Source organism: Triticum dicoccoides, chromosome 4B (genome assembly GCF_002162155.2).
Source record: "Triticum dicoccoides isolate Atlit2015 ecotype Zavitan chromosome 4B, WEW_v2.0, whole genome shotgun sequence".
Taxonomy (NCBI): domain Eukaryota; kingdom Viridiplantae; phylum Streptophyta; class Magnoliopsida; order Poales; family Poaceae; genus Triticum; species Triticum dicoccoides.
The window spans coordinates 256,828,016-256,833,962 of record NC_041387.1 but is presented as its reverse complement, the minus strand read 5'-3'; positions in this window follow the sequence as shown (position 1 = coordinate 256,833,962).

The window sequence follows — 5,947 nt, the reverse complement described above, 5'->3', positions numbered from 1 at the left end:
GGGATCGTGTGGGAGGGGTTTGGTTAGGTCACTGGGTGAGGGGGCCATATAGGCCAAGTCTGGGCCGGTCTGGTTGGATGGCCAGCTGGGCTAAGGCCCAGCGCCGGGGGGGGGGTCGTTTTTGTTTTGCTTTGTTTTATTTCTTTTATTTTTATTTATCCTTTTTCTGTTTTTCAAAAATGTTTAGCACCTAATTGATTTTTATAAAATATGGGAGCTAGCTCATAAATTGCAGTGCATTAGATCCTAGCACCAAAAACTAGTCTAGGTGAAATACCATTTTCACATTAGATTAGAATTAATTAAAAGGTTATTAAATAATGTATTGAGCCACTGTTTGAGGTTGTTTAAATGACTTATCAAATTTTAATAATGTTGTTTACAATTTTATCCTAGCCTCTGATTTATCTACTATTTATTGAACATTTTAGTTCTAATATTGGAAAACTTCTATTGTTTGCTTGATTTTGAATTTTGAATTTGAATCGGTTTCGAACTAACACGAGATTAACAACAGTAATCATGGTGATTCAGCATCCTTAACGTGGGATTACTGTTGCGTAATTATCAGGGCGTCACAACCTGCGCGGAGTGTTGAGCAGGGAGAGGATGTTGAGGTAAGTGGCATGCTGATGGCACAAGCCCATTTTTCCGTTTTGTTTGGGCCATATAACATTTTTTTATTTTTCCCATGCTCATGTTTTTTATTTTTTCTTAGGATGCTGATCAGTTCCATGTTGTAAAGCGGACTAGACGTGCAACACTTGGAAAGGGAGTTGAGTCATCTTCTAGGGTAAGTAAATTCTCGAATATAAGTGTTTCTCGCTTTTTAGACGCTGATGAAATTATGCAGCAGTTCTCACCACCATTTTTGTTTTTAGTTTGTCAATAACAACCTTGTAGTTGACATCTCTAGTCATCTTGATCTAAATACAGTTGACATTAGTTGGCATTAGTTGACATCTTGTAGTTGACAAGTTGGCTTCTTTATAGTTGACATCACTGGTCATTTTTGTGTGCAGGCAGCAGTTGCTAGAGGAGCTGTCGCATCTTCCGCAACAGATGCCGAGGTATGTGGTTTTTGTGTGTGTTTATGAGCTATTGAATAGTTCCTTGCAAACCTTTTTTAGTTGCTGTTATCTTGTTGCAATATCATTTCTTATTGTTGCACATCCGCTAGAACTTTTTGTAGTTGCCAGGTATCATATATTTTCTTAGTTTTTTTTGAAGGTTGCACACTGGCAGTCTTCAGTTGTCCTCATGATCTTTATTAGTTGCACAAATACATCATATTAGTTGGCATGATCCATTTTATGAATATATAGCTTTTTCCAATACTAATCCAAATGATGATTGCTACATTTTTTTCATTCTTGTTTTTTCTCTTGTTTTTAATGTTTTCTTAATGTTTTTATATTCTCATCAATAGGCCAGTGGTGAAGGACTTGAGGTGGCTGCAGGGGAAGATGTGGAGCGACCATCACAAGCGGGCAGGATAAGGGCATCACCAGCGTGGTTTGCAAATTTCAACGCCTCTCTAACCCCACCACAGAAGTCAGAGCTAGTTTCGAGGTTGTTCGGGGGGCTATTGAACTTATCAGACACACTTCCAGCGGACCTCACTAAGTTCCTGGTGTAGTCCTACCAGCCACAGACCTCTGAAATGGTTTTCCCAGGAAGGGGAAGGATCCGTGTCGATGCTGACAGTGATCAAAGGGTATTTGATCTTCCTAACAGGTGTCTAAAAGTTGACAAGGATACAACTAGGAGATTCAGAGAGACCTTCAACATAACTGGAACTTCTCATCCCCAGATCAGTACATGGACCACGATGATTAAGGATATGGGGGGAAGAACGGATGACACATTCTTTATGGCATGTCTTGCGGTTGCCTTCAGCACTTTCTTAGCACCAACCACGACCTTGAAGCTCAACCCAAAGTGCTACGGACTCGTGCTAGATCATGAAAACCTCAAGAACACAAACATCTGCCTTTTTGTAGCAGAACACATTAACGAAGCTTTCCGGAACATGGACCAGGAGAAGCAAACTGTCTGCTGCTGCTTGTATCACTTGACGGTTAGTGAAAACGACCACTTCCATCTGTTCTTGTTCTTTTTGTGTAGTTATAGTTTGCTGAAATACTCATAATAATAACTGAACTTGGCTTTTCTTTTGCTGGGTCTGGTGAAGATACTATACCTTGATGCGCTTGTCCATGACATCCCAGTAAGCAACTGCGTGATTCGATCGAATGCATGGGATAGTACTCTAATTGCCAAGGTGATCAAGAAGGATACCATCTCTCCTGGTGTGTTCGGCAAATTACAAGTGAGTTCTCTTTGTTTTTTTCCAACAGTTTCTTCTTTTTATGTTCTTTTGATGTCTGGTCACTTTTTTTGGAAATTGCACAAAAAACTGTCATCAGTTGGCACAACAATGCATGTAGTTGCACAACTTGTAGCTTTAAGTTTGGCATCTACACACATGTTCATTTTAAATTGGCACACCATCTTTTTAAGTTGCACAGTTTTACTAATCTTGTTGCACAGATGTGCGGCATCAGTTGGCAGAAACTTTTTTTAGGTGCCATGTGGGTTGCACAGTTTTTGTGTCTTTGTTCAGTTGCATATATGTATAGTCGAATTGTCTACCCCAGTATCTTGTTGTAGTTGCACATAATGTTTGGTTTCATTCAACACACAAATCTGTTTTGATAACCTTGTTCTTTTCTTTTTCTCTTTTTTTACATCAGCTTAAAGAGGAGTATAGAGGCACGGAGCAGACACCACTGTTTGGTGGAATTTTGCAAGCTGAAGCATTCGTGGCATCCAAGTTACCAATAACCTACAATCCGCAGGATAGTGTTTTGCATACAGAAATTTGTACCACTTACCAACATTTTCTTTTGGCTGGGATGTATGTTCAGTTGGACATGTATAACATTTGTAGTTGCGAGAATACAGGATTCAGTTGGCTGTGATGTATGTTCAGTTGCACATATAAGCTTCTATAGTTGCACATGTTCTTTTGGACAGTCAAAGTGTTCGTTTACAACCATTGACATCAACTTGGCAGAATGCATGTTTTTAGTTTGTGCCACAGTGCATGTGTAGTTGGCTAGAATCATGTTTTTAGTTGGCCAGAAAGTGTGTATTAGTCGGTTTTTGCTTATCACATCATGGTCAGTTACAAACATTTTACTTTTTATTTTTTTCTAACTAAATCAGTACTGAATCTTTTTTTTTGTTGATGCATAAAAATGCAAAGATTGCGGAAGTGGTCAATGACATGTGCAAGGCTGTAACTCAACAGGTTGGCACCTTCATTGAAGCAGTTGCCAAGATCGATGACGAGGAACCGAATATTGATCCTTACGTACAGCAACCATCAATGCAAACCGGGGCATCATGTCGTGCTCCAAAAAGAAAGAGACGGGGGTCAACTATACAAGAAGAAGAAGAATTTGTTGAGGATGAGTCAGAAGAAGATGAGGAAATGGAAGCAGCGATAGATGTTGACGATGATGACGACATAGATGCGGATGAATCAGAAGAGGAGGACAAGGATGAGGATGACAATGAAGAAGATGCAGAGGAGGAGGAGGACGAGGAGGACAAACAATAAGAGGACAAAGGAGAGGAGGAGGACAAGGAAGAAGATAGTGAGGCAGAGGAGGAGGAAGAAGAAGGTGAGGCCAAAGAGGTGGACGGGGACAAAGGTGCAGCAGTTGATGGTAGTGAGAGGGGAGAAGACAAAGGCGCAGCAGTTGATGGCAGTGAGAGGGAAGAAGATGACGATGAAGAAGACGAGGATGGTTATGGTGATGATAAAGTGGGATCCAATGGAGGCAGCGACAGCAGCGATGACGATGATGATGACAACACCCCTGGTTCTGGTGATACAGGCGGCAATGCATCCAGGAGGACTAGCACTTCTGCCACCCCTGCCAGCAGCAACAATTCATTGAGTAGCAGGAGCACACTACAGGTGTTAATTAACAAAACTTGCTGGAAGGGCAAGGATTTGTCAAAGTCAAAGAAAAATGACGAAGCAGAGTCTCAGGACAACATTGATATGTTCAAGCTCTACAACTTGAAGCCAGCTTTGCCAACCACCTTTCCCGTGCCAGATTTTAGCGACCAAGATATGTGTGAGAAGATCAACTTTGCCACTGACAAGAGCCTGTTTTTATCAAGTGTACCTGAAAAGAATCAAATTGACATGGAGGAAGCAGGAAAGGGTCTTGACTGGGTTCATTCAAAGGAAAAATACAAGGAATATTTGAAGCAGCTTCCAGACCTAAGCTCCGGCAAGAGCAAGGCAACATCCATGGCAAACCCTCATGTGGTCCAGAAGCGTAAAGCAGTTTCAATGAAGAAGAATCGGCAGTTGCCTCAAACCAAGGAGAAGATGGTGAGTGCAGATGCTGAAGTAAATATGGTCAAAGAAGTTATGCTTCAAACTGATATGCCAACTGTAGTGAGCAGAGAGCCAACCACCATCACAGGAGTTCAACAGATCGAGGGGAAGACTCCCCTTTCAACAGTCCCACCAAAACCACCTAAGCAGCAAAAGATTGTCAAGTTTGCCAGGGGCACAAAGGGGAACAGGCCACAGGAGGTTTGGGGTTCAGAGACGAGAGAGAACTGCGAGCCACAGCCATTGATGCAGGGGTGCCAAGTTCTGCTAGGTTGCTGCCAACTTTGATTGGAAAGATGCCAACTACAAATACCAGTGTGCCAACTGATGTGTCAGTTAGCAGCGTGGTCACAGTCAAAACCACCACAACTGCTCATGAAGGCACCACTGCAACTGCAAGCCCCAAGGTGCCTACTCATAGAGATGATTCAATGCCAAACACAAAAGGAGGTGATCCTACTACCAAATTGTCGTCCCCAAGAGCCAGCACACAGCAGCCAAGCAAGCCTCCATCACCAAGAGTTGGCTTTCAGCAACCATTAATAGAAGAGGAGGTGTTCAAGATTATAAGTAGGTGCAAGCCTCCAAGGCCGCCAACTACAACACTATCGTGAACCAAGTCAGTGAACGATGCACCCATGTTTGTGCCGCAAGGAGATGCCCTGGTCCTTGAACCATACGAAGATCAAAGTCTTATCATGGTGACGGGTTCTGTGATGCACCATCTTTTAACCTCGGCATAGATGGTCATGCTCCAGCACCTGCTCTAGCAGTAGAAACAGCGAAAGCCGGTGTGATTTCTATTGATGAGTGTGAGTTGGACCCAGCAGCTGTGAATGAAGGATGCGCTGCTGCTGATGTTGGCAAGGTAATAGCTCAAGAGCTAGATGTTGGATCACTAGAGAATTGCCACACCCCGATATGCGTAGAACCAGAAGTTGGCACGAGCAGTTCTTCGGGACCACCTATTGCACGAAGACAGAGGAGGGTAATAAGGCCAGCAACATCTCAAAGGTCTCCATTCATTGACTACAACAAGAAGAAGACTTTCAGCTCCAATGAGGCAGTGAACAAGCTTTACACTGCCCTCTTGTATTGGGTTAGGCATCACGAAGGAGCAAATGATGAAGCTACCAGGTAAACTAACTCCCCATGGCCTACATACATATCTTTTTCAGTCGCACAGGACCATCCACTTAGTTGCACAGAAAGCATAGCATGTTGCACAGAACAGGGCTTTTAGTTGCACACTTTTCTGTTTTCAATTTCATGCACATTTTTTTTTGCTGCTGTGACCCTTCGAGCTAACTTGTCTTTTTATTGCTTTCAAAAAAAAATTCAGCCCTGAGATAATCAGGTATGGTGATTTCTACATTTCTTTAAAGGAGTTAGTTGATTCGATGAAGCCAGTTCAATGGCTGTCAAAAATTGTTATTGAGACTGGAATCTTACACAGCATGGGGAACTTACCAGAAGGGTCAAAGAAGGTTGTTATGCCACTGAGGTTTTCTGTAAGTTTTTCCA